We start from the raw sequence: 11,046 nt of genomic DNA on the forward strand, positions 1-11,046 counted from the left end.
ATGGGAAAAAATATTTTTTAAATTAATGCATGTAAAGATGATCCAGAAGCCTTAAACTGTTTATAACCATTTCATCTATTCTTATTTCAAACCAAATAAGACAACAGAGATATGCATATTGACAGTTTCTTAGAAAGCAAATACCAACCTCTATGACAGAACGGTTTGAGGAATAACAAAATGAAATAGTAAGGGAAAGCTTCTTGTTGACAAACTCTATCAGGCCAAGTAGGTTCACTGAACTCAAGGGCCTTCTGTGATGAGTGTTAGCTCTCTGTATGGCAAGCTACCTACCATTCTATTGTTAATAGTCAGCATTGGAAAGAGGGATGTTACATACACACCTGAGTGACCACATTCAAAGTCCCTTGAGATTTCATATTTAACCAAAAAGTCAGAATGGAGTCAGTTGTCCTAATAGCCTCTGAAAGTGGTGGAAAAGATCACTTTCATTGGATTCAGAAGATCTGGTTTCAAGTCCAGGCTCTCTTACTTAGCATCTATGTGCATGACTTTGGACAAGACACTTAATATCTCTGGGACTTAGTTTCTCCATCTATAAAATGGGGGCCCTGGACTAAATTACCTCAAAGGTCAGGTCCCTTTCAGCTACAAATCCTTGAGAATTGAATATAAATAGCTAAACACCCCATGAAATTTTAAGTAGTTGCTACAGAGTAATGTCACTCCCAACTAAATTCACTAGGAATTTGAGGTGAGCCATTGTTTCTGCTTTCCCCAAATCCTTACGGAACCAATTTAATGAACTCTCAAAGTCTACTGTACTGATCTATTATCTGGTCTTTCAGCATACAAACTCCAGACACAGTGAACCAAAAATACAAATGAATGCCCATAAATAACAACCACAGTAAAAATATACATATACATATATATATATAAAACTCTTCTGGGGTTTTTTCTCCCTACACAGTCACCAAATATACTACAAGCTGGAGGTTCCATAGTTCTATGTATATAAATTGCATTGAGCCTAGAATGGAAATTGACCAAATGCTCTTGTTTGGTATATTTAGAGTAAATGGTGAATATAAAAAATAAAACTGAAATATTTTAAAATACTGACTAAAAATCAGAATAAGTATTCAGGTTCTGATAAAGATGTCTATAGATTACCAGAAACCTATAAATGCAATAGCTTCAAAAGTATATGGCAAAGGGGATTTTAGGGGTGTTGAGCCGATTTGCAAATTTTTCTTGAAAAGCCTAGAGTTTAAACTTATAGCACTGCCTAAAGGGACATATTTTTCCCCCAGCAGAACTATGATGTTAGGATCCTTGATGGATTGATCATGGCAAATTGAGGACAATGTGACTAGTTAGGTCTGGATATAAAACCTTTGGAAAAAAGAAAAAAGTAGGGATAATTTTACATCCAAACTCCAATGTTTTTGGTTGTTTTAAGAATTCTACTTATTTTATGAATGAAATCTATAGGATAGGGCTTTTTTTTTTGTTCTATCAAAGGTCCCTTCACTATTCTCTCAGCAGTTTTATTGTTCATTTGAAGGTATAACATGTCACAAATTATGCTTTCATTTACAACTGACACAATGATTCTCAGATATCTAACTCACCAAACTAGATATTAGGAAACAACTTTCATAATAATTTTCATGTTTGTTTTAGCATTTTAAATAATGCCCTTCCTATTAGTGAAGCAAGCAGGGGTCATCAAAAATCCTTTCAATAATTTAGTTGCTTCTTTCTTTAAGTATGCTATATCTTGGGCAAAGGACAGTTAATAGCAGCCAATCCTGATTGGCTGACATCTGTTTTTTTTTTTTACAAGATCTGTATTTGCCAAGTAGCTGGACAGCAAAATTCATTTGGTATTCGTGGGAAGTGCTTGCAGAACAATAATGACAATAATTGCCTCTGATTCTTGTGTTTACAACACTGCCAAAGTATCATTAGGGCCTTATTTATAGATAATAATGCTTATTAATCACAAGTATTTGAATTTTGGAATGTATTAGATTAATATTCTTTTGTACCTCTGTTCTGCACTAATGCTGTGAAAGACATTCACTGAATGCAACTCATTGGGAAAGCTTATTTTGAGCGGTAAAATAATATGTGTAATTTGTAGGTGATAGATATAAAAATTACAGGCCTACCTCTAGCAGTCTGCACTATGATCAATGGTCAACACTGAAAATTGGACCCTAAAACCAAAATCAGGGATATAAGGTAAGAAATCAAAATAAATATCCCTAAAGGCATTAATCAAAAAACAACCATTAAATTTTTATGAAAAGAGTACTTCCCAACCACAAATCTATTATTTTCTTTTTCTAATCTTAAATTTTCAATGACTGACATCACTTCACAAAAAAGTGTTTGGGGGTTTTCCCAGGAAATGACAATACCATTAACCCAGGCTTCATAAATAAAAAACGATAACAATAATCAGACTTTCACTTCAGAACTTAAGAAAAACTGTGATTTGATCAGTGCAGGTTTATCTTTGTACCCATCCCCTCCAAAAAAATGAAACTTATAATCTCTCCACACTTTAAAAGAGAAAACTACAAGAGTCACTATGACCAAAAGGTTCATTGTCCTCCTAGTAATGAGCTCTCCAATAAAACTTAATTGGATAATAATAAGCAGTCCTTCAACAGACCTTCCTATAGTCCAAGACTGTTTAGCTTAGAAGAAGGGGCCATCTCCAGTCATCCTGATCTATATCTGGCCACTGGACCCAGATGGCTTGGGGGAAAAAAGTGGGGTTGGTGACTTTGCACAGCCCTCCCTCACTTAAATCCAATTCACTTGCAAGTCATGACATCATCTCCCTGATGTCATGATCTTCTTAGAAAAAGGACAGACAAAAACAGCTTAGCAGAACCTTCAGGGAAGTTCATACTCTTCAAGAAAACCAGTGTCACCTCCATAACACCAGAAGACATTAGGGTAATATTTTAGTGTGAAAACAAAGTATAGTTATTTTTACTGTTTTAAATCTTAAAGTATAGTTATTTTTATTAAGATTTCAAAAAGAAAGGGAACCTTGATATTATCAAGTCTGATCCCCTCATTTTTTACATGAGGAACCACCCTGAGCCCTAGAGAAATTAAGTGATTTGTCCAGGTTCATACAAGTAGCATGAGCAACATGAGAATTTGTACTTTGGCCTTTGAATTCCAAAATTAATGCTCTTTCCACTATGTCTTTTCGCTTATTTGATGATCCTCACTATGGTCACTCCATCTCCCATTTGTTACTTTACACTGGCTATCCTCTTGCCTGAAATATTCTCCCTCTTCATCTCTGGTTTCCCTCAAAATTCACCTCAAATCCCACCTTCTTTGGGAGACCTTTTCCAGTCACCCCAGCTAATGACTCCTTCACCTCTGAAAATATAATAACTAACATTTAGGTGGTACTTACTCTATGCCAGACTAAATTACCTTCCACCTGTTCAGTGCATGTACTAATAACTTACATGCTGTCTTCCCCTTTACAATGTAAGCTTCTTGAGACTGGGGACTGACTGTCTTTGTTTCTCTTTATATCGCCATAACTTAGCACTGTGCCTGGCATATAGTAAGGGTTTAATAAATGCTTACTGATTGCCTGACCTCACCTCCTTCCATTTGTGTGGCAATTTACATTTCAATAATATAGGCAAGGCAATTATCTCCATTTTATAGATAAGGAAGATAAGGTTCTGAGAGCTTGTTTGCGCTTTACTAAAGTCAAGCTGTGAAAAGTTATGAAGTGAGACGCTTCATGATCTAAAAAGGATAGCATTTTGAGATTAATTCTTGATTCTTAGTGTAATCATTTTACTTATATTCAAATTCAACAAACATTTATTAAGCACCTATTGTGTACAGATGTAGAGGGAGAAACCTGTTTACATAAAACTACAGCATCCTTAATCTTTAAATTTTTAACATCTTAAGGAAAAAGAGTGGGAAGTTTTAAGAGTAGCAAACAATAAAAACATATTACTCAACATAAACATCAGATGTTACATATTTCTTTATTCATTTATCCAACTTTTCAATTTTTTTCAGTGCTGACCAAATATAAAAATTAGTGTTGAAACTGAGCAAAATTCAGATTGTTGCAATACTCTTATTTTTTGTATGACCAATTATAGGATTTTTTATTTTAATTATTTTATTCTATATTTTAAAATGTTTTCAAATTATTAAAAATATTTTTAAAATGTAAATGCATTCTTTCTAGTTTATTATTCTTCAAGAATAATTTATGTGAATGAATACTGTAAAACAGCCTTGTAAATAGGTACAAAACATATCAGCTCCCACAATTTTTTGCCATGCCACTCTCCCCTATGGAGGTAATATAGCAATAAAATAAATCAGATTTCCAGTTTTTTCCTTTCATGTGGCATATAAAATATTATTGACTGAGAGAAAGCAGGCAAGCATCTTTTTTTAGATGTTAAGAGATATACATACTCTACTATTATAATATTGCTGCTTCTTTAGCTGAATGTATTTCTGATGCAGTGACAATTTTGAATAGACTTTTAAGCCAGAAAGAAATATTATTTATAGAGTAGACCTCAGATTCTATGATTTAAAAAAAAAAAAGAAATCTTTATTTCTCAATATTTGGGAGGGAAATGTTGCCAGTCTTGATTTGACTGACTATGCTTTGCCCAATCCCCTATTACCTTAAATCTTCTTTTGCTGCTTTATGAAGTGCAATTTTGAGAGGCAATAGTACATATCTAATTACTATCTACAATACATAATATTATCTTCTTTTTCTCACTCTTGTTTATTGTCCCCCACAGAAAGTAAAGAGACTGCTTGCTTCAATTCAGTGAATTACACTGAGAAAATTGTCCTCCCTAAAAAGGCCCTAAAGATTTGCTTAGCAAATGTTTCCAATTCATAGCATGCAAGAATACTAAGATCTGATTTGTTAAATGTATAATGTTAACATCTTAATTCATTGCTGACTGTAAATAACTTATAAGATTCCCCTTGGACTATTTAGTAATAAGTTAAGGTATTTTATTGTATATGTGTTTGTGTATGTCCCTTCACAGGCAAAGAGAAATAGAAAGTCACACTCTTATATCAATCAAAGTAGAGAGCTGGTGTTTTGCTAACCTAGGCCCCTAAGCTCTCTTGTCTTTGACTATGGGATTTAGGGCCTAATAACTGTAGTAACTGCCTAAACTTTACATTTCACTTCATATGTACATGTTTATATATTTTCACAGATAATTCAGGTGTGTCTATACTGGGTTGAATCAGCTTCTATAGATAATTTACATCATTCAGACCTAAGTCATAAGTCATACCTCTCCCTCAATTACCTGGCAGAATGGGAAAGAGGAAAAGAACTACCTGGACTTATGCAGACAATTATTCTTCTTGTGTAGACAACTCTGATTCTCCCTTTCAAAAATGAAAGTTTGGACAAAGAAAGGAAATAAATGTTTTGAGGGAGGAGGACAGTTGCTCTCAGTATTCTTGATACTTGGAATCTTATGACGTCTCTACTTAGAGGCTAGAGATCTGAAACTCTCCTAGGGTGTCATTCTAAACAGTCCTAAATAGAATCACCCTACTGCTAACAGAGAAGAAGAAAAAAGGAGAAGGAGAAGGAGAAGAAGAAGAAGAAGAAGAAGAAGAAGAAGAAGAAGAAGAAGAAGAAGAAGGAGGAGGAGGAGGAGGAGAAGGAGAAGGAGGAGGAGGAGGAGGAGGAGGAGGAGGAGGAGGAGGGGGAGAAGGAGAAGGAGAAGGAGAAGGAGGAGGGAGGAGGAGGAGGGGGAGAAAATGATGATGATGAATCTATTAGGTTGGATTTAAAATTTTGAAGGTACTGAAAATACAATTCAACATTAAAAAATGACTTGACAAAATAACTTGAAGTCCATCAATAACCTTTCAGTTTTCTGAAAGAATACTTAAGTGTGAACCCTGAGCCCTGATTTAATAATTATCTTTTTTTCCCTTCTTTCCTTTAGTTGACAAACATTCTAATTAAATTAAATCTTTGATATTTATGCTCAGGAGGTTTAGTTTGTCAAACTGCACTTCTATCTCCTTTAATGCTCTAGGACACGAAGGCAAAATTCTTCCAGATGCACAATGGAACAAACCCTGTGAGCAGCCACTCACAGGGTGCCTGCTGACGCAAGCCCTTCTTAACTCATTCCATTGATCAGATTGAAAGAAAAGTTTCTTTAGGAAGGAATTATTATTTGGTCACAAAATTTTCAAATTTAGGGTGATACATTTTTTAAAGTGTTGTGTAGCTGAGGTCTTATTATATCACATTTCATCATCAGATACTCTATCTTCCAGAAGAAAATATTTTTTTTTCAATAAATCTTCACCCTTGCTAGAGGTAAATATTTTTCCTTAACTTACAGAATAGTGAATATGAGGATGTGAGTCTTCTCAGTGAGTGGAGGGAAAATGTCAGTTTCTTTTGGTTTCAAGTTCCTTAATATATTAACATACAAATCTTGCAAAAAAAATTAAGCTAACCTGATTTTTATTGTCAAAGGTTCATCAATAATGCTTAGACAACCCAAGAGAAGTGACTGGAGCCTCTGAAAGGCTCCCTCTGAAATAAATAAATGGCAAATTGCATGTGGGAAGAAATTTAGTAGTAAATATTGCATCTATTTTCAAGTCTAGAAATATATTTACATAAACACAGGAACAAGGAAAAACTTTTTTTTTTAGAGAACTGATTTTAAAAAAAAACTAAGGTTATATATGAAAGATCTTTTTATGCAGCTCTCATAGAGGATTTCAAAACTTCTTAAGTCCTTCAAATTTTAGATTCATTTGTCACTTAGGACAGATAACTTTTGGAGTGTAGAGAAGTTCAAATAAAAATGCCATTTTTTGTTTACCCGGCACAAATCTATCTCTGTATTTTATCGGAATGATGTCCCTTTGCCAATAGACTGCAGGGCATTCATTTTAGCTACAATTCCCCAGTCTGCACAACCTCCCACCTTCCAACCCCCAACCCCCCCACACACATCACCCATTCTCAATGTCCAGTGTTTCAAGATACTGTTTAAAAAGCAACTGAGGTATTTTACATATTTTCATTTTAAATAAATCACTTAAATATAGGCATATATGCTTCAATTTTATGATTTCATTTTTCTATATCATTAGATTTTTGAATGTGTTTTAGTACATATACAAGCCCATGAAAGTATTAAAGTGTGTCAGTTCATTTCATCTCATTAATCAGCTACTTTAAAATGTTTTCCTTGCAGTGCAATGGAAAATAAAACTAATGTTCTTTTTTATTACTTCCAGAATTGAATTCATACTCCAAGATAGCTATATTTCATTTATACAAAATAACAAAAAAAATTTAGATCTCTGACTTTAATTTTATATGAAATTGCTCTGCTAGATAAAAATGTTTGCATTTTCAATTTGCAGTCTGAAGGGTGTTCCCTTTTTCTTCATGTGAAACAAGTTGTCTCAGTTGTTTTAAATAGAGTTCCTTTCAAATATTAATATTGGGCATATATGCACTTTTTCCCATGATGTATACCAAGGTTGGCACCCCCTTCCTGCTTCCAAGGCACAATGACGTTTGTATTTTAATCCAAAAGAACATTCTTTCTATTGGTTCTATTTGTAGCATCATGTGAGTTCAAGTAAATTTGAAGCCAGGAATTTTTGGAAGGCTATTGATATTTGATAAAGATCCACTCATTAATGCTGTTATATAAACTCACTTCCTAAAGTCTTTCTCTTGTAAATCTGATTGTTTGCCTGAGATGTAGAAGAAGATATAGATGAGTAGATACATGTGAATGTCTATCTACTTCTGTGTATGATGTACTATAGATATTTGTGTTATGATTTATACTCAGCCATATGCCTATGTATATATATATCACACATACAAATGTGTATACTCTACTAGTAAATTATATAACTAAGGGGATGGATTGTTTGTTGTGCTCTGTTTTGTTATGATTTTTTTGGCAAGGAACATAGTGCAAAATGTTAGTTAACTGCCTATAACTTTTCTTCCTTACAAGGCTGAAAATTCCATTTGCAATCCCAAATTTAAGCATTTTCAAGTAGCTTCATTCATTATCCTTTGCCAGTTTTATGTGCCAACAGATGTTTTAAATATTTTTTTTAATTTTACTACATTTTAGAACTTTCTGCTCTGAAGGCCTACAAGTAAATGAGCTAGAGTATCAGTGTAAATAAGGAGTGAACTCTGGTTTTTAAAAGTTCATCTTTTAATACACCAATGTATGTCATTATTCCTGATAAAAACTTTTCAAATGTTAAAACTTAACTGTCTATGAAATTATTTCTGAGGTGAGTAAAACTCTATAAAGATGCTCCCTAATGCTAATAATCAGCAAAGCAATATGAAATTATTATTTGTAGTTAATATAGTTACCTAAAAAGAAATTCTGGATAGAAATTAGGAATGATAGTGAAGTCATCCACTAACCCTCCAAAAGGTAAAAATATACAGATAATTCCATATCCAAGGCCCTGAAAATCATTAGTTTCAAAGATTAGATCAATTAAGGAAGCAACTGCAAGATTTAATAAAGGTCCTTATTAAGAAAACCATGAATCAAATTTCACCAAAAATGTATTTTGGCAATGGGGTTAATCTCTTGGGTGGCGTAGAGGAAGGTGTTAGCCTTTCTCTTAAATCTGTCTACAATGCTTTCCCTTGAGAGCTGAACAACCTTGAACGCTTTAGAGTTTTAAGGCCAGAAGGGATTTAATTTGGTACAAGTCTGGAGAGTTTCCTTCTCCCAGCTTGGTTTTTCTCTTTTCTGCTACCAGGTTGCTGACAGCCCCTGTTTTGCATGAAATCCTAGAGCTCACCCGATTTAGGGCAAGGAGAAAGTTTAGACTTCAATCGCAAAGTCCGTTTATATTTTACATCTAGAAAGTTAGGTAGCCAATAGATGGACAGAAGCTAAGGAAACTGACCACAAATCAGAATCAGAAATGAGTCAAAAAAGCAAGAAGCACCAAAGTCATTTACAGGGTCCTTCTGAGTCTCCCACATCCACAAAGCACAAACAAAAGCAAAATATCCAGAGAAATCACATAACTCAATCTACTACAGGCTTCATATGATTTGAGGACTGGGGGATGGGGGAGATGAGGGGCAGGTACAGTCTTAATTATCCAATTGTTTATTGGAAATATTACCAACCTAGGATATTTTCCTATCTTTATTTCAGCCATACAAATGCGCAAAGATATTATGTCATTTGCTGATCCACAGTGTCAGAAGAGCAGAAGAGAAAAGAGCGTTGTGAGCATCAAGTCAACAGGGGAGGGGTATTAACTACAGCGGAGGTGGGGAGAGGGGGAAAGACAGGCAGTGAGACGGAGACAGAGACAGAGAGCAGGTGCAAAGTCTGCAAAGGTTAAATTTACATCACAACGAGCCTTAGTAAGGATACTCCCTCGCCAACTATGGCAGGAACTTACAACCGAGGCGCGCGCGCGCGCGCGCACACACACACACACACACACACACAACACAAACACAAACACAAACACACGCTTCTGCTAAGGTGAAGGAAGAAACGAATGGAAACTCAGTCCCTCTTCTCTGGCCAGCCATCCCTCAGGCTGCACGCAGGGACTCTTCGTTAGGCTGTAAAGCAGGTCTCCTTCCGCAGCCCGGCGCCAGACTTGGCCCCTGTGGAAGGAAATAGGCAGCTACCTGGGGGTCTGCTTTAGTCGGTCTTTAAGGCCCGCGGCGGAGGCAGCTGCAGCAGCGCACAGACGGCGGGCGTGGCGAAAGCGAGGAAGCGCTAAGACTGCTCGAGAGCAGCCACGGCAGCCGCGGTGGCAGGGGCAGCGACAGCAGCGACGGCAGGCGGCAGGCAGGCGGCAGGCAGGCAGTCCCCTGGATGCTGAATGCGGCCAGCACTCTCCTGCCAGAGCCGAGACGAGGGAGGACTAGAGCAGCAAACATTGTGGGGGGAGGGGGGAGGGAGTCGGGGGAGTCGTAGTGCTGGTGGGGAGGGTGAGTTGACTCCTTCTCCCTTCTCACTCTTTCACTCTATTCCATGCATCATCCTCAGTCTTCATCCCCCATATCATTCTCCCTCCCCGCCCCCCTCCCCTTCTTTTTCCCCCCTTCCCTTCTCACCGCTCCTAGCAGCTCCCGTTTGGAAATGGAGACAAGCAACTCTCATCAGGACTCATCAGCATCCCACAGTCCTGAGGAGATGAACTGGGGGGGAGGGGGGGAAGGTGAAGAATGGGCGGGTGGTGTCTGTGTATGGGGGGGAGGGTGTATGTGTGGGGCTGCGGGGGAGGACGGATTGATCTGAAAATTAATGTAGCCCAAACTACAGACTACCGCTGGAGGATGCACCCTTCAGAGAGATGTTCTCTCTCGCACACGCACACATGCATGCATCTCGTGCATACACACACGCATGCACAACACATCCCCAGATGGATTCCCCTTCCTGCAGCTAGTCTGTGTCCTTTCCTCATCAAGGGCAGGGAGAAAGGGGATGTATGGACGTAGATGTCTTGATGAGTGTTCCTACACAAACAAGCCTGTATTGCTATGAGCTGAACGTACACCGTGTGCAAAAGTGCTGGAGTGTTAAGGGATGTTGTGATTGCATACGTTGTGTGCGCTCCCGCACGTGAGACTGCCGGAACTGAGAGAATGGAAACAGGAGAAAAATGAAGTAGAAATATTGGTTTAGGTGAAAAAGACAGAGCATCCAAAATTGCTTTTCCAGAACCGCAAATCTTCAGAAAGGGTCAAGCAAAGCCGATGAACGCAATTAAGACGCTTCTGATTTATTTGCTTTTCTGTCATCCTAATTTACCTGCTCTCTCTCTCTCTCTCTCTCTCTCTCTCTCTCTCTCTCTCTCTCTCTCTCTCTCTCTCTCTCTCTCTCTCTCTCTCTCTCTCTCTCCTCTGTGTGTGTGTCTCTGTGTGTGTGTGTATGATTAAATTTGTTACCTAATAGGGGGTTGTGGCGGCTTCAGCGCAGTAATGTATACTTAGCCCGTTTT

At 37.2% G+C, this 11,046-nt stretch overlaps 1 long non-coding RNA gene across 3 annotated transcripts in view; it reads right to left on the bottom strand.

Moving 5' to 3' along the window:
• Positions 1 to 10,836, bottom strand: part of LOC140512579 (uncharacterized) — a 56,243-nt gene extending 45,407 nt beyond the window's left edge. For 2 of the 3 annotated variants that reach the window (XR_011969841.1, XR_011969843.1), the window contains exon 1: positions 9,725 to 10,139. This is a non-coding gene — a long non-coding RNA (uncharacterized lncRNA). The other variant, XR_011969842.1, reaches the window with a different exon arrangement.
• Between the last annotated feature and the right edge of the window lie 210 nt (positions 10,837 to 11,046).

This window comes from Notamacropus eugenii, chromosome 6 (assembly GCF_028372415.1).
Source record: "Notamacropus eugenii isolate mMacEug1 chromosome 6, mMacEug1.pri_v2, whole genome shotgun sequence".
Lineage (NCBI taxonomy): Eukaryota > Metazoa > Chordata > Mammalia > Diprotodontia > Macropodidae > Notamacropus > Notamacropus eugenii.